Consider the following 20,774-nt stretch of genomic DNA (forward strand, 5'->3'; position numbering starts at 1 on the left):
TCTTGGCCAGGTCGCAGTGGTGTATGAGAACTTGTCCTTAACTGGCTTACCTGGTTAAATAAAGGTGACATTTTAAAAAATAAGCAACATTTTTTTCTTTTGCAGAAAGGGGATGTAGCTCAGTGGTAGAGTGCATGCTTTGCATGTATGAGGTCCTGGGTTCAATCCCCAGCTTCTCCATGTTTTTTTGCAAAGACCCAACTTCTACTTTCCAGAATGTTGAAATTCTAAGCAGGAAACAGAGATGTGCAAAATCATTTGGTCTTGTAATCTGAAGAATATGCGTTCAATCCCTGTTAGTACATTTATAGAACAGAAGTGGCATGGTTGCCAACTTTTATGGCATCATTTTCAAAAACTGAAGTTCATGTTTTCGATCCCTGTCCGTACCTGTTTCAAGAATTGCTGCTATCATTTCATTGTAGTTTCAATGGAGTGGTGTATATAAAAAGTACATTGTATTAATAGTTCACCCCTCCGCTTCCAGACTGTATATGAATGTGGGAAGCCGCCACTGGCTGATCCCGCCCTGGCTTACAATTTTAAAAAAACACGATTAACCTGAATTAGGGCCAGACTAGTTACCATCATTTTCTCACATTGCAATTGAAAGTTTTTTCTATTGTCTCTTTTTGGTCCATTTAGATTGTTAATGTAGATTGTATAGAATTATTTATTTTTATGTTATGGTTAAAAATGTTAATGTTTTACTGTGACTTGTCGTAGGCTCCTAAGTGGACCATAGGGTTAAAAACCAAACCAAATTAAGAAAACTAAACTGAAAAACAAAAAAATACAATTAAAAACTAAGTTGCTCCGCCAGAGTGTCTCTTTTGGGTCACTTTTGCTGGTCCCAAGCCCGGATTTGTTTGTTCCATGTGTAACTCTGTGTTGTTGTTTGTGTTGCACTGCTTTGCTTTATCTTGGCCAGGTCGCAGTGGTGTATGAGAACTTGTCCTTAACTGGCTTACCTGGTTAAATAAAGGTGACATTTAAAAAAATAAGCAAAATGTTTTTCTTTTGCAGAAAGGGGATGTAGCTCAGTGGTAGAGCGCATGCTTTGCATGTATGAGGTCCTGGGTTCAATCCCCAGCTTCTCCATGTTTTTTTGCAAAGACCCAACTTCTACTTTCCAGAATGTTGAAATTCTAAGCAGGAAACAGAGATGTGCAAAATCATTTGGTCTTGTAATCTGAAGAATATGCGTTCAATCCCTGTTAGTACATTTATAGAACAGAAGTGGCATGGTTGCCAACTTTTATGGCATCATTTTCAAAAACTGAAGTTCATGTTTTCGATCCCTGTCCGTACCTGTTTCAAGAATTGCTGCTATCATTTCATTGTAGTTTCAATGGAGTGGTGTATATAAAAAGTACATTGTATTAATAGTTCACCCCTCCGCTTCCAGACTGTATATGAATGTGGGAAGCCGCCACTGGCTGATCCCGCCCTGGCTTACAATTAAAAAAAAACACGATTAACCTGAATTAGGGCCAGACTAGTTACCATCATTTTCTCACATTGCAATTGAAAGTTTTTTCTATTGTCTCTTTTTGGTCCATTTAGATTGTTAATGTAGATTGTATAGAATTATTTATTTTTATGTTATGGTTAAAAATGTTAATGTTTTACTGTGACTTGTCGTAGGCTCCTAAGTGGACCATAAGGTTAAAAACCAAACCAAATTAAGAAAACTAAACTGAAAAACAAAAAAATACAATTAAAAACTAAGTTGCTCCGCCAGAGTGTCTCTTTTGGGTCACTTTTGCTGGTCCCAAGCCCTGATTTGTTTGTTCCATGTGTAACTCTGTGTTGTTGTTTGTGTTGCACTGCTTTGCTTTATCTTGGCCAGGTCGCAGTGGTGTATGAGAACTTGTCCTTAACTGGCTTACCTGGTTAAATAAAGGTGACATTTTAAAAAATAAGCAACATTTTTTTCTTTTGCAGAAAGGGTATGTAGCTCAGTGGTAGAGTGCATGCTTTGCATGTATGAGGTCCTGGGTTCAATCCCCAGCTTCTCCATGTTTTTTTGCAAAGACCCAACTTCTACTTTCCAGAATGTTGAAATTCTAAGCAGGAAACAGAGATGTGCAAAATCATTTGGTCTTGTAATCTGAAGAATATGCGTTCAATCCCTGTTAGTACATTTATAGAACAGAAGTGGCATGGTTGCCAACTTTTATGGCATCATTTTCAAAAACTGAAGTTCATGTTTTCGATCCCTGTCCGTACCTGTTTCAAGAATTGCTGCTATCATTTCATTGTAGTTTCAATGGAGTGGTGTATATAAAAAGTGCATTGTATTAATAGTTCACCCCTCCGCTTCCAGACTGTATATGAATGTGGGAAGCCGCCACTGGCTGATCCCGCCCTGGCTTACATTTTTTTTTTTAAAACACGATTAACCTGAATTAGGGCCAGACTAGTTACCATCATTTTCTCACATTGCAATTGAAAGTTTTTTCTATTGTCTCTTTTTGGTCCATTTAGATTGTTAATGTAGATTGTATAGAATTATTTATTTTTATGTTATGGTTAAAAATGTTAATGTTTTACTGTGACTTGTCGTAGGCTCCTAAGTGGACCATAAGGTTAAAAACCAAACCAAATTAAGAAAACTAAACTGAAAAACAAAAAAATACAATTAAAAACTAAGTTGCTCCGCCAGAGTGTCTCTTTTGGGTCACTTTTGCTGGTCCCTAGCCCGGATTTATTTGTTCCATGTGTAACTCTGTGTTGTTGTTGTGTTGCACTGCTTTGCTTTATCTTGGCCAGGTCGCAGTGGTGTATGAGAACTTGTCCTTAACTGGCTTACCTGGTTAAATAAAGGTGACATTTTAAAAAATAAGCAATTTTTTTTTCTTTTGCAGAAAGGGGATGTAGCTCAGTGGTAGAGCGCATGCTTTGCATGTATGAGGTCCTGGGTTCAATCCCCAGCTTCTCCATGTTTTTTTGCAAAGACCCAACTTCTACTTTCCAGAATGTTGAAATTCTAAGCAGGAAACAGAGATGTGCAAAATCATTTGGTCTTGTAATCTGAAGAATATGCGTTCAATCCCTGTTAGTACATTTATAGAACAGAAGTGGCATGGTTGCCAACTTTTATGGCATCATTTTCAAAAACTGAAGTTCATGTTTTCGATCCCTGTCCGTACCTGTTTCAAGAATTGCTGCTATCATTTCATTGTAGTTTCAATGGAGTGGTGTATATAAAAAGTACATTGTATTAATAGTTCACCCCTCCGCTTCCAGACTGTATATGAATGTGGGTAGCCGCCACTGGCAGATCCCGCCCTGGCTTACATTTTTTTTTTTTAAACACGATTAACCTGAATTAGGGCCAGACTAGTTACCATCATTTTCTCACATTGCAATTGAAAGTTTTTTCTATTGTCTCTTTTTGGTCCATTTAGATTGTTAATGTAGATTGTATAGAATTATTTATTTTTATGTTATGGTTAAAAATGTTAATGTTTTACTGTGACTTGTCGTAGGCTCCTAAGTGGACCATAAGGTTAAAAACCAAACCAAATTAAGAAAACTAAACTGAAAAACCAAAAAATACAATTAAAAACTAAGTTGCTCCGCCAGAGTGTCTTTTTTGGGTCACTTTTGCTGGTCCCTAGCCCGGATTTATTTGTTCCATGTGTAACTCTGTGTTGTTGTTGTGTTGCACTGCTTTGCTTTATCTTGGCCAGGTCGCAGTGGTGTATGAGAACTTGTCCTTAACTGGCTTACCTGGTTAAATAAAGGTGACATTTTAAAAAATAAGCAACATTTTTTTCTTTTGCAGAAAGGGGATGTAGCTCAGTGGTAGAGCGCATGCTTTGCATGTATGAGGTCCTGGGTTCAATCCCCAGCTTCTCCATGTTTTTTTGCAAAGACCCAACTTCTACTTTCCAGAATGTTGAAATTCTAAGCAGGAAACAGAGATGTGCAAAATCATTTGGTCTTGTAATCTGAAGAATATGCGTTCAATCCCTGTTAGTACATTTATAGAACAGAAGTGGCATGGTTGCCAACTTTTATGGCATCATTTTCAAAAACTGAAGTTCATGTTTTCGATCCCTGTCCGTACCTGTTTCAAGAATTGCTGCTATCATTTCATTGTAGTTTCAATGGAGTGGTGTATATAAAAAGTACATTGTATTAATAGTTCACCCCTCCGCTTCCAGACTGTATATGAATTTGGGTAGCCACCACTGGCTGATCCCGCCCTTGCTTACATTTTTTTTTTTTAAACACGATTAACCTGAATTAGGGCCAGACTAGTTACCATCATTTTCTCACATTGCAATTGAAAGTTTTTTCTATTGTCTCTTTTTGGTCCATTTAGATTGTTAATGTAGATTGTATAGAATTATTTATTTTTATGTTATGGTTAAAAATGTTAATGTTTTACTGTGACTTGTCGTAGGCTCCTAAGTGGACCATAAGGTTAAAAACCAAACCAAATTAAGAAAACTAAACTGAAAAACAAAAAAATACAATTAAAAACTAAGTTTCTCCGCCAGAGTGTCTCTTTTGGGTCACTTTTGCTGGTCCCAAGCCCTGATTTGTTTGTTCCATGTGTAACTCTGTGTTGTTGTTTGTGTTGCACTGCTTTGCTTTATCTTGGCCAGGTCGCAGTGGTGTATGAGAACTTGTCCTTAACTGGCTTACCTGGTTAAATAAAGGTGACATTTTAAAAAATAAGCAACATTTTTTTCTTTTGCAGAAAGGGGATGTAGCTCAGTGGTAGAGCGCATGCTTTGCATGTATGAGGTCCTGGGTTCAATCCCCAGCTTCTCCATGTTTTTTTGCAAAGACCCAACTTCTACTTTCCAGAATGTTGAAATTCTAAGCAGGAAACAGAGATGTGCAAAATCATTTGGTCTTGTAATCTGAAGAATATGCGTTCAATCCCTGTTAGTACATTTAGAACAGAAGTGGCATGGTTGCCAACTTTTATGGCATCATTTTCAAAAACTGAAGTTCATGTTTTCGATCCCTGTCCGTACCTGTTTCAAGAATTGCTGCTATCATTTCATTGTAGTTTCAATGGAGTGGTGTATATAAAAGTACATTGTATTAATAGTTCACCCCTCCGCTTCCAGACTGTATATGAATGTGGGAAGCCGCCGCTGGCTGATCCCGCCCTGGCTTACATTTTTTTTTTAAAACACGATTAACCTGAATAAGGGCCAGACTAGTTACCATCATTTTCTCACATTGCAATTTAAAGTTTTTTCTATTGTCTCTTTTTGGTCCATTTAGATTGTTAATGTAGATTGTATAGAATTATTTATTTTTATGTTATGGTTAAAAATGTTAATGTTTTACTGTGACTTGTCGTAGGCTCCTAAGTGGACCATAAGGTTAAAAACCAAACCAAATTAAGAAAACTAAACTGAAAAACAAAAAAATACAATTAAAAACTAAGTTGCTCCGCCAGAGTGTCTCTTTTGGGTCACTTTTGCTGGTCCCTAGCCCGGATTTGTTTGTTCCATGTGTAACTCTGTTGTTGTTTGTGTTGCACTGCTTTGCTTTATCTTGGCCAGGTCGCAGTGGTGTATGAGAACTTGTCCTTAACTGGCTTACCTGGTTAAATAAAGGTGACATTTTAAAAAATAAGCAACATTTTTTTCTTTTGCAGAAAGGGGATGTAGCTCAGTGGTAGAGCGCATGCTTTGCATGTATGAGGTCCTGGGTTCAATCCCCAGCTTCTCCATGTTTTTTTGCAAAGACCCAACTTCTACTTTCCAGAATGTTGAAATTCTAAGCAGGAAACAGAGATGTGCAAAATCATTTGGTCTTGTAATCTGAAGAATATGCGTTCAATCCCTGTTAGTACATTTATAGAACAGAAGTGGCATGGTTGCCAACTTTTATGGCATCATTTTCAAAAACTGAAGTTCATGTTTTCGATCCCTGTCCGTACCTGTTTCAAGAATTGCTGCTATCATTTCATTGTAGTTTCAATGGAGTGGTGTATATAAAAAGTACATTGTATTAATAGTTCACCCCTCCGCTTCCAGACTGTATATGAATGTGGGAAGCCGCCGCTGGCTGATCCCGCCCTGGCCTACATTTTTTTTTAAAAACACGATTAACCTGAATTAGGGCCAGACTAGTTACCATCATTTTCTCACATTGCAATTGAAAGTTTTTTCTATTGTCTCTTTTTGGTCCATTTAGATTGTTAATGTAGATTGTATAGAATTATTTATTTTTATGTTATGGTTAAAAATGTTAATGTTTTACTGTGACTTGTCGTAGGCTCCTAAGTGGACCATAAGGTTAAAAACCAAACCAAATTAAGAAAACTAAACTGAAAAACAAAAAAATACAATTAAAAACTAAGTTGCTCCACCAGAGTGTCTCTTTTGGGTCACTTTTGCTGGTCCCTAGCCCGGATTTGTTTGTTCCATGTGTAACTCTGTGTTGTTGTTTGTGTTGCACTGCTTTGCTTTATCTTGGCCAGGTCGCAGTGGTGTATGAGAACTAGTCCTTAACTGGCTTACCTGGTTAAATAAAGGTGACATTTTAAAAAATAAGCAATTTTTTTTTCTTTTGCAGAAAGGGGATGTAGCTCAGTGGTAGAGCGCATGCTTTGCATGTATGAGGTCCTGGGTTCAATCCCCAGCTTCTCCATGTTTCTTTGCAAAGACCCAACTTCTACTTTCCAGAATGTTGAAATTCTAAGCAGGAAACAGAGATGTGCAAAATCATTTGGTCTTGTAATCTGAAGAATATGCGTTCAATCCATGTTAGTACATTTATAGAACAGAAGTGGCATGGTTGCCAACTTTTATGGCATCATTTTCAAAAACTGAAGTTCATGTTTTCGATCCCTGTCCGTACCTGTTTCAAGAATTGCTGCTATCATTTCATTGTAGTTTCAATGGAGTGGTGTATATAAAAAGTACATTGTATTAATAGTTCACCCCTCCGCTTCCAGACTGTATATGAATGTGGGAAGCCGCCGCTGGCTGATCCCGCCCTGGCTTACATTTTTTTTTTAAAACACGATTAACCTGAATAAGGGCCAGACTAGTTACCATCATTTTCTCACATTGCAATTGAAAGTTTTTTCTATTGTCTCTTTTTGGTCCATTTAGATTGTTAATGTAGATTGTATAGAATTATTTATTTTTATGTTATGGTTAAAAATGTTAATGTTTTACTGTGACTTGTCGTAGGCTCCTAAGTGGACCATAAGGTTAAAAACCAAACCAAATTAAGAAAACTAAACTGAAAAACAAAAAAATACAATTAAAAACTAAGTTGCTCCGCCAGAGTGTCTCTTTTGGGTCACTTTTGCTGGTCCCTAGCCCGGATTTGTTTGTTCCATGTGTAACTCTGTGTTGTTGTTTGTGTTGCACTGCTTTGCTTTATCTTGGCCAGGTCGCAGTGGTGTATGAGAACTTGTCCTTAACTGGCTTACCTGGTTAAATAAAAGTGACATTTAAAAAAAAAAAGCAACATTTTTTTCTTTTGCAGAAAGGGATGTAGCTCAGTGGTAGAGCGCATGCTTTGCATGTATGAGGTCCTGGGTTCAATCCCCAGCTTCTCCATGTTTTTTTGCAAAGACCCAACTTCTACTTTCCAGAATGTTGAAATTCTAAGCAGGAAACAGAGATGTACAAAATCATTTGGTCTTGTAATCTGAAGAATATGCGTTCAATCCCTGTTAGTACATTTATAGAACAGAAGTGGCATGGTTGCCAACTTTTATGGCATCATTTTCAAAAACTGAAGTTCATGTTTTCGATCCCTGTCCGTACCTGTTTCAAGAATTGCTGCTATCATTTCATTGTAGTTTCAATGGAGTGGTGTATATAAAAAGTACATTGTATTAATAGTTCACCCCTCCGCTTCCAGACTGTATATGAATGTGGGAAGCCGCCGCTGGCTGATCCCGCCCTGGCCTACATTTTTTTTAAAAAACACGATTAACCTGAATAAGGGCCAGACTAGTTACCATAATTTTCTCACATTGCAATTGAAAGTTTTTTCTATTGTCTCTTTTTGGTCCATTTAGATTGTTAATGTAGATTGTATAGAATTATTTATTTTTATGTTATGGTTAAAAATGTTAATGTTTTACTGTGACTTGTCGTAGGCTCCTAAGTGGACCATAAGGTTAAAAACCAAACCAAATTAAGAAAACTAAACTGAAAAACAAAAAAATACAATTAAAAACTAAGTTGCTCCGCCAGAGTGTCTCTTTTGGGTCACTTTTGCTGGTCCCTAGCCCGGATTTGTTTGTTCCATGTGTAACTCTGTGTTGTTGTTTGTGTTGCACTGCTTTGCTTTATCTTGGCCAGGTCGCAGTGGTGTATGAGAACTTGTCCTTAACTGGCTTACCTGGTTAAATAAAAGTGACATTTAAAAAAAAAAAGCAACATTTTTTTCTTTTGCAGAAAGGGATGTAGCTCAGTGGTAGAGCGCATGCTTTGCATGTATGAGGTCCTGGGTTCAATCCCCAGCTTCTCCATGTTTTTTTGCAAAGACCCAACTTCTACTTTCCAGAATGTTGAAATTCTAAGCAGGAAACAGAGATGTGCAAAATCATTTGGTCTTGTAATCTGAAGAATATGCGTTCAATCCCTGTTAGTACATTTATAGAACAGAAGTGGCATGGTTGCCAACTTTTATGGCATCATTTTCAAAAACTGAAGTTCATGTTTTCGATCCCTGTCCGTACCTGTTTCAAGAATTGCTGCTATCATTTCATTGTAGTTTCAATGGAGTGGTGTATATAAAAAGTACATTGTATTAATAGTTCACCCCTCCGCTTCCAGACTGTATATGAATGTGGGAAGCCGCCGCTGGCTGATCCCGCCCTGGCCTACATTTTTTTTTAAAAACACGATTAACCTGAATAAGGGCCAGACTAGTTACCATCATTTTCTCACATTGCAATTGAATTTTTTTTCTATTGTCTCTTTTTGGTCCATTTAGATTGTTAATGTAGATTGTATAGAATTATTTATTTTTATGTTATGGTTAAAAATGTTAATGTTTTACTGTGACTTGTCGTAGGCTCCTAAGTGGACCATAAGGTTAAAAACCAAACCAAATTAAGAAAACTAAACTGAAAAACAAAAAAATACAATTAAAAACTAAGTTGCTCTGCCAGAGTGTCTCTTTTGGGTCACTTTTGCTGGTCCCTAGCCCGGATTTGTTTGTTCCATGTGTAACTCTGTGTTGTTGTTTGTGTTGCACTGCTTTGCTTTATCTTGGCCAGGTCGCAGTGGTGTATGAGAACTTGTCCTTAACTGGCTTACCTGGTTAAATAAAGGTGACATTTTAAAAAATAAGCAAAATGTTTTTCTTTTGCAGAAAGGGGATATAGCTCAGTGGTAGAGCGCATGCTTTGCATGTATGAGGTCCTGGGTTCAATCCCCAGCTTCTCCATGTTTTTTTGCAAAGACCCAACTTCTACTTTCCAGAATGTTGAAATTCTAAGCAGGAAACAGAGATGTACAAAATCATTTGGTCTTGTAATCTGAAGAATATGCGTTCAATCCCTGTTAGTACATTTATAGAACAGAAGTGGCATGGTTGCCAACTTTTATGGCATCATTTTCAAAAACTGAAGTTCATGTTTTCGATCCCTGTCCGTACCTGTTTCAAGAATTGCTGCTATCATTTCATTGTAGTTTCAATGGAGTGGTGTATATAAAAAGTACATTGTATTAATAGTTCACCCCTCCGCTTCCAGACTGTATATGAACGTGGGAAGCCGCCCCTGGCTGATCCCGCCCTGGCTTACAATTTAAAAAAAACACGATTAACCTGAATTAGGGCCAGACTAGTTACCATCATTTTCTCACATTGCAATTGAAAGTTTTTTCTATTGTCTCTTTTTGGTCCATTTAGATTGTTAATGTAGATTGTATAGAATTATTTATTTTTATGTTATGGTTAAACATTTTAATGTTTTACTGTGACTTGTCGTAGGCTCCTAAGTGGACCATAAGGTTAAAAACCAAACCAAATTAAGAAAACTAAACTGAAAAACAAAAAAATACAATTAAAAACTAAGTTGCTCCGCCAGAGTGTCTCTTTTGGGTCACTTTTGCTGGTCCCTAGCCCGGATTTGTTTGTTCCATGTGTAACTCTGTGTTGTTGTTTGTGTTGCACTGCTTTGCTTTATCTTGGCCAGGTCGCAGTGGTGTATGAGAACTTGTCCTTAACTGGCTTACCTGGTTAAATAAAGGTGACATTTAAAAAAATAAGCAACATATTTTTCTTTTGCAGAAAGGGGATGTAGCTCAGTGGTAGAGTGCATGCTTTGCATGTATGAGGTCCTGGGTTCAATCCCCAGCTTCTCCATGTTTCTTTGCAAAGACCCTGCTTCTACTTTCCAGAATGTTGAAATTCTAAGCAGGAAACAGAGATGTGCAAAATCATTTGGTCTTGTAATCTGAAGAATATGCGTTCAATCCCTGTTAGTACATTTATAGAACAGATTTGGCATGGTTGCCAACTTTTATGGCATCATTTTCAAAAACTGAAGTTCATGTTTTCGATCCCTGTCCGTACCTGTTTCAAGAATTACTGCTATCATTTCATTGTAGTTTCAATGGAGTGGTGTATATAAAAGTACATTGTATTAATAGTTCACCCCTCCGCTTCCAGACTGTATATGAATGTGGGAAGCCGCCGCTGGCTGATCCCGCCCTGGCTTACATTTTTAAAAAAAACACGATTAACCTGAATTAGGCCAGACTAGTTACCATCATTTTCTCACATTGCAATTGAAAATTTTTCTATTGTCTCTTTTTGGTCCATTTAGATTGTTAATGTAGATTGTATAGAATTATTTATTTTTATGTTATGGTTAAACATTTTAATTTTTTACTGTGACTTGTCGTAGGCTCCTAAGTGGACCATAAGGTTAAAAACCAAACCAAATTAAGAAAACTAAACTGAAAAACAAAAAAATACAATTAAAAACTTAGTTGCTCCGCCAGAGTGTCTCTTTTGGGTCACTTTTGCTGGTTCCAAGCCCGGATTTGTTTGTTCCATGTGTAACTCTGTGTTGTTGTTTGTGTTGCACTGCTTTGCTTTATCTTGGCCAGGTCGCAGTGGTGTATGAGAACTTGTCCTTAACTGGCTTACCTGGTTAAATAAAGGTGACATTTTAAAAATGAGCAACATTTTTTTCTTTTGCAGAAAGGGGATGTAGCTCAGTGGTAGAGTGCATGCTTTGCATGTATGAGGTCCTGGGTTCAATCCCCAGCTTCTCCATGTTTTTTTGCAAAGACCCAACTTCTACCTTCCAGAATGTTGAAATTCTAAGCAGGAAACAGAGATGTGCAAAATCCTTTGTTCTTGTAATCTGAAGAATATGCGTTCAATCCCTGTTAGTACATTTATAGAACAGAAGTGGCATGGCTGCCAACTTTTATGGCATCATTTTCAAAAACTGAAGTTCATGTTTTCGATCCCTGTCCGTACCTGTTTCAAGAATTGCTGCTATCATTTCATTGTAGTTTCAATGGAGTGGTGTATATAAAAAGTACATTGTATTAATAGTTCACCCCTCCGCTTCCAGACTGTATATGAATGTGGGAAGCCGCCGCTGGCTGATCCCGCCCTGGCTTACATTTTTTTTTTAAAACACGATTAACCTGAATTAGGCCAGACTAGTTACCATCATTTTCTCACATTGCAATTGAAAGTTTTTTCTATTGTCTCTTTTTGGTCCATTTAGATTGTTAATGTAGATTGTATAGAATTATTTATTTTTATGTTATGGTTAAAAATGTTAATGTTTTACTGTGACTTGTCGTAGGCTCCTAAGTGGACCATAAGGTTAAAAACCAAACCAAATTAAGAAAACTAAACTGAAAAACAAAAAAATACAATTAAAAACTAAGTTGCTCCGCCAGAGTGTCTCTTTTGGGTCACTTTTCCTGGTCCCAAGCCCGGATTTGTTTGTTCCATGTGTAACTCTGTGTTGTTGTTTGTGTTGCACTGCTTTGCTTTATCTTGGCCAGGTCGCAGTGGTGTATGAGAACTTGTCCTTAACTGGCTTACCTGGTTAAATAAAGGTGACATTTAAAAAAATAAGCAAAATGCTTTTCTTCTGCAGAAAGGGGATGTAGCTCAGTGGTAGAGCGCATGCTTTGCATGTACGAGGTCCTGGGTTCAATTCCCAGCTTTTCCATGTTTTTTTGCAAAGACCCAACTTCTACTTTCCAGAATGTTGAAATTCTAAGCAGGAAACAGAGATGTGCAAAATCATTTGGTCTTGTAATCTGAAGAATATGCGTTCAATCCCTGTTAGTACATTTATAGAACAGAAGTGGCATGGTTGCCAACTTTTATGGCATTATTTTCAAAAACTGAAGTTCATGTTTTCGATCCCTGTCCATACCTGTTTCAAGAATTGCTGCTATCATTTCATTGTAGTTTCAATGGAGTGGTGTATATAAAAATAACATTGTATTAATAGTTCACCCCTCCGCTTCCAGACTGTATATGAACGTGGGAAGCCGCCCCTGGCTGATCCCGCCCTGGCTTACAATTAAAAAAAAACACGATTAACCTGAATTAGGGCCAGACTAGTTACCATCATTTTCTCACATTGCAATTGAAAGTTTTTTCTATTGTCTCTTTTTGGTCCATTTAGATTGTTAATGTAGATTGTATAGAATTATTTATTTTTATGTTATGGTTAAACATTTTAATGTTTTACTGTGACTTGTCGTAGGCTCCTAAGTGGACCATAAGGTTAAAAACCAAACCAAATTAAGAAAACTAAACTGAAAAACAAAAAAATACAATTAAAAACTAAGTTGCTCCGCCAGAGTGTCTCTTTTGGGTCACTTTTGCTGGTCCCTAGCCCGGATTTGTTTGTTCCATGTGTAACTCTGTGTTGTTGTTTGTGTTGCACTGCTTTGCTTTATCTTGGCCAGGTCGCAGTGGTGTATGAGAACTTGTCCTTAACTGGCTTACCTGGTTAAATAAAGGTGACATTTAAAAAAATAAGCAACATATTTTTCTTTTGCAGAAAGGGGATGTAGCTCAGTGGTAGAGTGCATGCTTTGCATGTATGAGGTCCTGGGTTCAATCCCCAGCTTCTCCATGTTTCTTTGCAAAGACCCAGCTTCTACTTTCCAGAATGTTGAAATTCTAAGCAGGAAACAGAGATGTGCAAAATCATTTGGTCTTGTAATCTGAAGAATATGCGTTCAATCCCTGTTAGTACATTTATAGAACAGAAGTGGCATGGTTGCCAACTTTTATGGCATCATTTTCAAAAACTGAAGTTCATGTTTTCGATCCCTGTCCGTACCTGTTTCAAGAATTGCTGCTATCATTTCATTGTAGTTTCAATGGAGTGGTGTATATAAAAGTACATTGTATTAATAGTTCACCCCTCCGCTTCCAGACTGTATATGAATGTGGGAAGCCGCCGCTGGCTGATCCCGCCCTGGCTTACATTTAAAAAAAAAAACACGATTAACCTGAATTAGGCCAGACTAGTTACCATCATTTTCTCACATTGCAATTGAACATTTTTCTATTGTCTCTTTTTGGTCCATTTAGATTGTTAATGTAGATTGTATAGAATTATTTATTTTTATGTTATGGTTAAACATTTTAATTTTTTACTGTGACTTGTCGTAGGCTCCTAAGTGGACCATAAGGTTAAAAACCAAACCAAATTAAGAAAACTAAACTGAAAAACAAAAAAATACAATTAAAAACTAAGTTGCTCCGCCAGAGTGTCTCTTTTGGGTCACTTTTGCTGGTTCCAAGCCCGGATTTGTTTGTTCCATGTGTAACTCTGTGTTGTTGTTTGTGTTGCACTGCTTTGCTTTATCTTGGCCAGGTCGCAGTGGTGTATGAGAACTTGTCCTTAACTGGCTTACCTGGTTAAATAAAGGTGACATTTTAAAAAATAAGCAACATTTTTTTCTTTTGCAGAAAGGGGATGTAGCTCAGTGGTAGAGTGCATGCTTTGCATGTATGAGATCCTGGGTTCAATCCCCAGCTTCTCCATGTTTTTTTGCAAAGACCCAACTTCTACTTTCCAGAATGTTGAAATTCTAAGCAGGAAACAGAGATGTGCAAAATCATTTGTTCTTGTAATCTGAAGAATATGCGTTCAATCCCTGTTAGTACATTTATAGAACAGAAGTGGCATGGTTGCCAACTTTTATGGCATCATTTTCAAAAACTGAAGTTCATGTTTTCGATCCCTGTCCGTACCTGTTTCAAGAATTGCTGCTATCATTTCATTGTAGTTTCAATGGAGTGGTGTATATAAAAAGTGCATTGTATTAATAGTTCACCCCTCCGCTTCCAGACTGTATATGAATGTGGGAAGCCGCCGCTGGCTGATCCCGCCCTGGCTTACATTTTTAAAAAAAAACACGATTAACCTGAATTAGGCCAGACTAGTTACCATCATTTTCTCACATTGCAATTGAAAGTTTTTTCTATTGTCTCTTTTTGGTCCATTTAGATTGTTAATGTAGATTGTATAGAATTATTTATTTTTATGTTATGGTTAAAAATGTTAATGTTTTACTGTGACTTGTCGTAGGCTCCTAAGTGGACCATAAGGTTAAAAACCAAACCAAATTAAGAAAACTAAACTGAAAAACAAAAAAATACAATTAAAAACTAAGTTGCTCCGCCAGAGTGTCTCTTTTGGGTCACTTTTGCTGGTCCCAAGCCCGGATTTGTTTGTTCCATGTGTAACTCTGTGTTGTTGTTTGTGTTGCACTGCTTTGCTTTATCTTGGCCAGGTCGCAGTGGTGTATGAGAACTTGTCCTTAACTGGCTTACCTGGTTAAATAAAGGTGACATTTAAAAAAATAAGCAAAATGTTTTTCTTGTGCAGAAAGGGGATGTAGCTCAGTGTTAGAGCGCATGCTTTGCATGTATGAGGTCCTGGGTTCAATCCCCAGCTTCTCCATGTTTTTTTGCAAAGACCCAACTTCTACTTTCCAGAATGTTGAAATTCTAAGCAGGAAACAGAGATGTGCAAAATCATTTGGTCTTGTAATCTGAAGAATATGCGTTCAATCCCTGTTAGTACATTTATAGAACAGAAGTGGCATGGTTGCCAACTTTTATGGCATCATTTTCAAAACTGAAGTTCATGTTTTCGATCCCTGTCCGTACCTGTTTCAAGAATTGCTGCTATCATTTCATTGTAGTTTCAATGGAGTGGTGTATATAAAAAGTACATTGTATTAATAGTTCACCCCTCCGCTTCCAGACTGTATATGAATGTGGGAAGCCGCCACTGGCTGATCCCGCCCTGGCTTACAATTTAAAAAAAACACGATTAACCTGAATTAGGGCCAGACTAGTTACCATCATTTTCTCACATTGCAATTGAAAGTTTTTTCTATTGTCTCTTTTTGGTCCATTTAGATTGTTAATGTAGATTGTATAGAATTATTTATTTTTATGTTATGGTTAAAAATGTTAATGTTTTACTGTGACTTGTCGTAGGCTCCTAAGTGGACCATAAGGTTAAAAACCAAACCAAATTAAGAAAACTAAACTGAAAAACAAAAAAATACAATTAAAAACTAAGTTGCTCCGCCAGAGTGTCTCTTTTGGGTCACTTTTGCTAGTCCCTAGCCCGGATTTGTTTGTTCCATGTGTAACTCTGTGTTGTTGTTGTGTTGCACTGCTTTGCTTTATCTTGGCCAGGTCGCAGTGGTGTATGAGAACTTGTCCTTAACTGGCTTACCTGGTTAAATAAAGGTGACATTTAAAAAAATAAGCAACATTTTTTTCTTTTGCAGAAAGGGGATGTAGCTCAGTGCTTTGCATGTATGAGGTCCTGGGTTCAATCCCCAGCTTCTCCATGTTTCTTTGCAAAGACCCAACTTCTACTTTCCAGAATGTTGAAATTCTAAGCAGGAAACAGAGATGTGCAAAATCATTTGGTCTTGTAATCTGAAGAATATGCGTTCAATCCCTGTTAGTACATTTATAGAACAGAAGTGGCATGGTTGCCAACTTTTATGGCATCATTTTCAAAAACTGAAGTTCATGTTTTCGATCCCTGTCCGTACCTGTTTCAAGAATTGCTGCTATCATTTCATTGTAGTTTCAATGGAGTGGTGTATATAAAAAGTACATTGTATTAATAGTTCACCCCTCCGCTTCCAGACTGTATATGAATGTGGGAAGCCGCTGCTGGCTGATCCCGCCCTGGCTTACATTTAAAAAAAAACACGATTAACCTGAATTAGGGCTAGACTAGGTACCATCATTTTCTCACATTGCAATTGAAAGTTTTTTTCTATTGTCTCTTTTTGGTCCATTTAGATTGTTAATGTAGATTGCATAGAATTATTTATTTTTATGTTATGGTTAAAAATGTTAATGTTTTACTGTGACTTGTCGTAGGCTCCTAAGTGGACCATAAGGTTAAAAACCAAACCAAATTAAGAAAACAAAACTGAAAAACAAAAAAATACAATTAAAAACTAAGTTGCTCCGCCAGAGTGTCTCTTTTGGGTCACTTTTGCTGGTCCCAAGCCCGGATAAAGGAGGAGGGTTGGAATTGTGACATAAAAAAAACAAGAATCGACAGAAGAATGTTCATTTGTAGTTCTAAATATATTTAGTGTGTTTTTTACTCACTTCTTGTCTCTCCCACGGAGTTATTCCTCTCTCCAACAGCGTCCATCACAATTACATGATCATGGTCAATTATGCAAATTAGGTGATGACGTCATTTAGCGACTTCTAGCGTCTTTTAGGGCAGGGATTATACCAGGAGAAATAGAGTGAAAGATAGTATAGAGCCTGAGTGGAGCAGCAGCTGTGGAAGTCCATCAATAGACCAAAAAGCTTAATCGCATATCGTTAACTGGAGCGGGGGAGGAAAGTGGAGAAAAGTCGAAGAAGGCTTTAGATGAAGGGCTCTCCCAACTCCTACCCTGTGTGACACCCGTAAAAAGGTGACCCCAAAATCGAAAATAGATAGAAGACCGGAGAACAACCAGAGTCAGAATGGGCCTTCCCAACCATACATTGGAATAGCGTGCAAAAATTACGAGTCTTTCTCCAGCGGCTGGAGAAATCGTTCCTGGCAGGCTAGTGCGGGGAGGTAAAGGAGGGGCCCTCTAGTAGGGCCTCTTCAGCCCCTACTTGTGTGACACCTGACAGGGGTGGTTCAATGTCTGTATGTTAGTGCTCAGACTTACATGCTAGGGTTGAGTGGGATGCGGCTTGCCGAGAGTTAACATTACATGGAGATGGGCGTCCAGCGGTGTACTACCAAGTCTCAGGTTCGCCTGAGTACGGGACTCTACACGACATGGTGGGAGCTCTCTCCACGCTTCTCGGAGCATGAAGTTGAATGGTATGTGAATAACGATTAGCTGGCGCTACCTCACGACCTCACATGGAAGTGTGTTTGTCTCCTCTACGTTCAGAGACTCGAGGTGGAGACAACCCATGGGCCCCGTGGGTTGGGACACTGCACAGTGCAAGACATTCAGTCATTGGCAGGCTAATGTGAGGAGGTAAGGGAGGGGACCTCCAGTAGGGCCTCTTCAACCCCTACTGACAGGATGTCTGACGAGGACAAATCGAGCTGCCTTAGGCAGGCTGATGTGGGGATCTGGAGAGAGGGCTCGCATGGCTGGTTTGTGTGGGGTCCGCTGTTTCCTTCCCGTATGAAGTCTGGCAGAGACAGAGCGAAAGGTCTCTAACATGTTAGTGCAGGGAGGTAAGGGAGGAGCCCTCTAGTAGGGTTCTTTCAACTCCTACCTGTAGGTCACCAACCTCAGGTGTCGATAACATGAAAACTAGAGCTACCTCGGTACCGGTCTGTTGTAAAGAGGGTTTTGCAGAGGGTGAGGGCTACTGATCGCTAACGGGATGGAGTAGTTGGTCCTGGAATATGTGGAGTATGGGGCTTTCCGCTAAGCATGAAAATGTGTTGGTGGTTACAACCAACTCAATGATTTACAGTAGAGCTCTTGGACACAAAGCCTGTTCCCCTAGACAGGCAGCCAATCAGAGAACGATGGCTTAAACCCCAGCTCCCGCTGGGTGGGGAGGTCCAAGATAATTGGGAACGGCTGAGTAAGCGTTCTGCGGTGTCAGTCTGATCACAGATAGCTGTGACGAAACAAAAAGCTTGCGTTCCCTGCTTGCTTGGACAGCTCGAATTGAATTGAACGCTGCCCGCTGAGAGTGAACATTAAATGGGGATGGTCTGTGTCCAGCGGTTACGTACTACCAGGTCTCAGGTTCGCCTGAGTCGGGACTCTACACGTCATGGTGGGGGTTCTCTCCACGTTCTTCGGAGTATGAAGTGGAATGGCATGTGACTGACCATTAGCTGGCACTACCAGGCCTCAGGCTTGCCTGAGAGCGGGACCTCACACATTATAGGTGTGTTTGTCCCCCCTGCATTCGGAGACTGAAGGTGGAGAATACCCATAGGCCCCGCGGCGATAGGGCACTGCAAGGAGGCTCGTGCCCTATGTATTCGGGGCATGAGAGTCGAGGGCAGTGTGGTGTCACCAGTAGTACCTGCTCGTCAGGGAAGGCGGGACACTATACCTGCAATTGACACCTCCACAGCCGATGATTCGCCGCAGGACCCGCCTATAGACAGCCCGGGTCCCACTGGGCACGGTCTTATGAAGAAATTCGATGAAGCGAGTTTACCGGAGCATTCGCACTCTAATCACCTACGGGGTGACTGTGGCCACCTCACGGAAGTGAGGAATATCGATATCGCGAAGGTTGAAAAAGTGGTACCTATGGCTCGTCCAGGAGGGCTGACTGGGCAAGGAAATGATGAAAGAGGAAGTCCTTTTTCTGCTGCTTCAAGTCCAGGCCCGGTTGATGGTGTCGCTAGTAATTGCGACGGGAATTTGAGGTTTAAGTCTCCGCAAGTACTGCGCAGCACGAGATGTTGGCCAGGTGTAAAAGCCCTCTGTAAAAGTCCCTGGGGGGGTTAGTCCTGGGGATACTGATGCGCAGTATATAATTTGCAGAACAGACTCTAGCGATACCGCTGGCGTGACTCAACTGGGTTTCCAATTGAGGACATCCGACCGCAGCGTGCATACATCCCTGAGTTGCGCCGTAACCCGGCTGTGTTCTCTCACGTAAGTGAGGGAGCTCAACAAAGGCGGCGTGTTGACGAAGGGCTGCACTATGACTCTCTTAAGGTAGCCATGTCTCGTCATCTTATTAGTGACGCCCATGAATGGATGAACGAGATTCCCATTGTCCCTACCTACTATCTAGCGAAACCACAGCCAAGGGAACGGGCTTGGCGGAATCAGAGGGGAAAGAAGACGCTGTTGAGCTTGACTCTAGTCTGGCACTGTGAAGAGACATGAGAGGCGTAGAATAAGTGGGAGGCCCCGGTCGCCAGTGAAATACCTCCACAACCATGCACACCAGGCGAACCAGGGCACCCACACTTAACTGCAACTTTAAGATACGCTATTGGAGCTGGAATTACCGCGGCTGCTGGCACCAGACTTGCCCTCCAATGGATCCTCGTTAAAGGATTTAAAGTGTACTCATTCCAATTACAGGGCCTCGAAAGAGTCCTGTATTGTTATTTTTCGTCACTACCTCCCCGAGTCGGGAGTGGGTAATTTGCGTGCCTGCTGCCTTCCTTGAATGTGGTAGCCGTTTCTCAGGCAGACATTCGAATGAGACGTCACCGCCACAAAGGGCGTGCAATCGGCTCGAGGTTATGTAGAGTCACCAAAGCGGCCGGGGCAACCGAGATTGGCCCGCATGGGTTTTGTGTCTGATAAATGCACGCATCCCCGAAGGTCAGCGCTCGTTGGCATGTATTAGCTCTAGAATTGCCACAGTTATCCAAGTAACGTTGGAGCGATCAAAGGAACCATAACTGATTTAATGAGCCATTTGCGGTTTCACTGTACCGGCCGTGTGTACATGGCTTAATCTTTGAGACAAGCATATGCTACTGGCAGGATCAACCAGGTAGCCACTCACAAGATAGAGGTTGTACCTGGGCACACTAAGCAAAGAACAATCAGGGACCGGTCCTATCCCGTTAGGGGAGGAGGCCCTGGTGCATTCCACCGTGCGCCCAGCGGGAGGCCCTGAACTGCCCCTGGCCGTAGCCACAGGTGCCGGGGCTCCGCTCGAGAGGTCTCTTGTCTAGCTGGAGGGTCCGTTCAGAGCGCCATCAACTGGGCAAAAAGAACCACAACCTTGACCAGACCACATGGGTCAGCCGGGTAGGTCCACTCTAAATACAGGGTTTGAGAATATGTGTCTCTGGCGCCGATGCGTTACGGGATGACCATCACCACATGCATCGCAGCCTGGGTGTGTCACTCCCCGCACCGGAACACCAATGTAGGGCCACTGGGTAAGACGGGTCGGCTGGATCCCGCACGGACGGGACGCGGCTGGAGCGTATCGAAATATGGGATAAACCGTCTCCGAAAGGGGCTCCCCCAATAGAGGCCAATCCACATGGGGCGGGAGGAACCGTCCATCAGAACACCAGCCAAAGGCCGGCCGATAGGGGCCCTCCCAGGTGGAAAATGAATGCAAATCAAACTGTTTGGACAACAGAGGAGAACCATGGAGACGCACCGTGAACCAAGAGGGGGACTGGACTGGAGAGCTAGCCCTCACCGGGACTAAACAACCACCAATCGGTCGCCGAAGGGACGGGCACCTTCATAGGACCAGAACCATGGTCATTGATAACCCAAACCCACAAGGTGATAGCTGGGATAGAGCACCTGCCCAGGAGAGAGCTCAATATCCTCCCACCA

At 40.4% G+C, this 20,774-nt stretch overlaps 17 non-coding genes across 17 annotated transcripts; all 17 read left to right on the forward strand.

Annotated features, from left to right (window-relative positions):
- The first annotated feature begins 108 nt into the window (after positions 1-108).
- Positions 109-180, forward strand: trnaa-ugc. The gene has a single exon. It is a non-coding gene; the product is annotated as a tRNA-Ala (tRNA).
- An 849-nt stretch (positions 181-1,029) lies between these two features.
- Positions 1,030-1,101, forward strand: trnaa-ugc. Its single transcript has one exon. It is a non-coding gene; the product is annotated as a tRNA-Ala (tRNA).
- An 849-nt stretch (positions 1,102-1,950) lies between these two features.
- On the forward strand, positions 1,951-2,022 carry trnaa-ugc. The gene has a single exon. It is a non-coding gene; the product is annotated as a tRNA-Ala (tRNA).
- An 851-nt stretch (positions 2,023-2,873) lies between these two features.
- On the forward strand, positions 2,874-2,945 carry trnaa-ugc. The gene has a single exon. It is a non-coding gene; the product is annotated as a tRNA-Ala (tRNA).
- Positions 2,946-3,796: 851 nt separating this feature from the next.
- On the forward strand, positions 3,797-3,868 carry trnaa-ugc. Its single transcript has one exon. It is a non-coding gene; the product is annotated as a tRNA-Ala (tRNA).
- An 852-nt stretch (positions 3,869-4,720) lies between these two features.
- On the forward strand, positions 4,721-4,792 carry trnaa-ugc. Its single transcript has one exon. It is a non-coding gene; the product is annotated as a tRNA-Ala (tRNA).
- An 846-nt stretch (positions 4,793-5,638) lies between these two features.
- trnaa-ugc lies at positions 5,639-5,710 on the forward strand. The gene has a single exon. It is a non-coding gene; the product is annotated as a tRNA-Ala (tRNA).
- Positions 5,711-6,561: 851 nt separating this feature from the next.
- trnaa-ugc lies at positions 6,562-6,633 on the forward strand. The gene has a single exon. It is a non-coding gene; the product is annotated as a tRNA-Ala (tRNA).
- Positions 6,634-7,484: 851 nt separating this feature from the next.
- On the forward strand, positions 7,485-7,556 carry trnaa-ugc. Its single transcript has one exon. It is a non-coding gene; the product is annotated as a tRNA-Ala (tRNA).
- An 851-nt stretch (positions 7,557-8,407) lies between these two features.
- On the forward strand, positions 8,408-8,479 carry trnaa-ugc. Its single transcript has one exon. It is a non-coding gene; the product is annotated as a tRNA-Ala (tRNA).
- Positions 8,480-9,330: 851 nt separating this feature from the next.
- trnaa-ugc lies at positions 9,331-9,402 on the forward strand. The gene has a single exon. It is a non-coding gene; the product is annotated as a tRNA-Ala (tRNA).
- Positions 9,403-10,251: 849 nt separating this feature from the next.
- trnaa-ugc lies at positions 10,252-10,323 on the forward strand. The gene has a single exon. It is a non-coding gene; the product is annotated as a tRNA-Ala (tRNA).
- An 846-nt stretch (positions 10,324-11,169) lies between these two features.
- Positions 11,170-11,241, forward strand: trnaa-ugc. Its single transcript has one exon. It is a non-coding gene; the product is annotated as a tRNA-Ala (tRNA).
- Positions 11,242-12,091: 850 nt separating this feature from the next.
- Positions 12,092-12,163, forward strand: trnaa-ugc. The gene has a single exon. It is a non-coding gene; the product is annotated as a tRNA-Ala (tRNA).
- Positions 12,164-13,012: 849 nt separating this feature from the next.
- Positions 13,013-13,084, forward strand: trnaa-ugc. The gene has a single exon. It is a non-coding gene; the product is annotated as a tRNA-Ala (tRNA).
- An 848-nt stretch (positions 13,085-13,932) lies between these two features.
- trnaa-ugc lies at positions 13,933-14,004 on the forward strand. The gene has a single exon. It is a non-coding gene; the product is annotated as a tRNA-Ala (tRNA).
- Positions 14,005-14,854: 850 nt separating this feature from the next.
- trnaa-ugc lies at positions 14,855-14,926 on the forward strand. The gene has a single exon. It is a non-coding gene; the product is annotated as a tRNA-Ala (tRNA).
- The last annotated feature ends 5,848 nt before the right edge of the window (positions 14,927-20,774 follow it).

This window comes from Oncorhynchus mykiss, chromosome 15, assembly GCF_013265735.2.
Source record: "Oncorhynchus mykiss isolate Arlee chromosome 15, USDA_OmykA_1.1, whole genome shotgun sequence".
Taxonomy (NCBI): domain Eukaryota; kingdom Metazoa; phylum Chordata; class Actinopteri; order Salmoniformes; family Salmonidae; genus Oncorhynchus; species Oncorhynchus mykiss.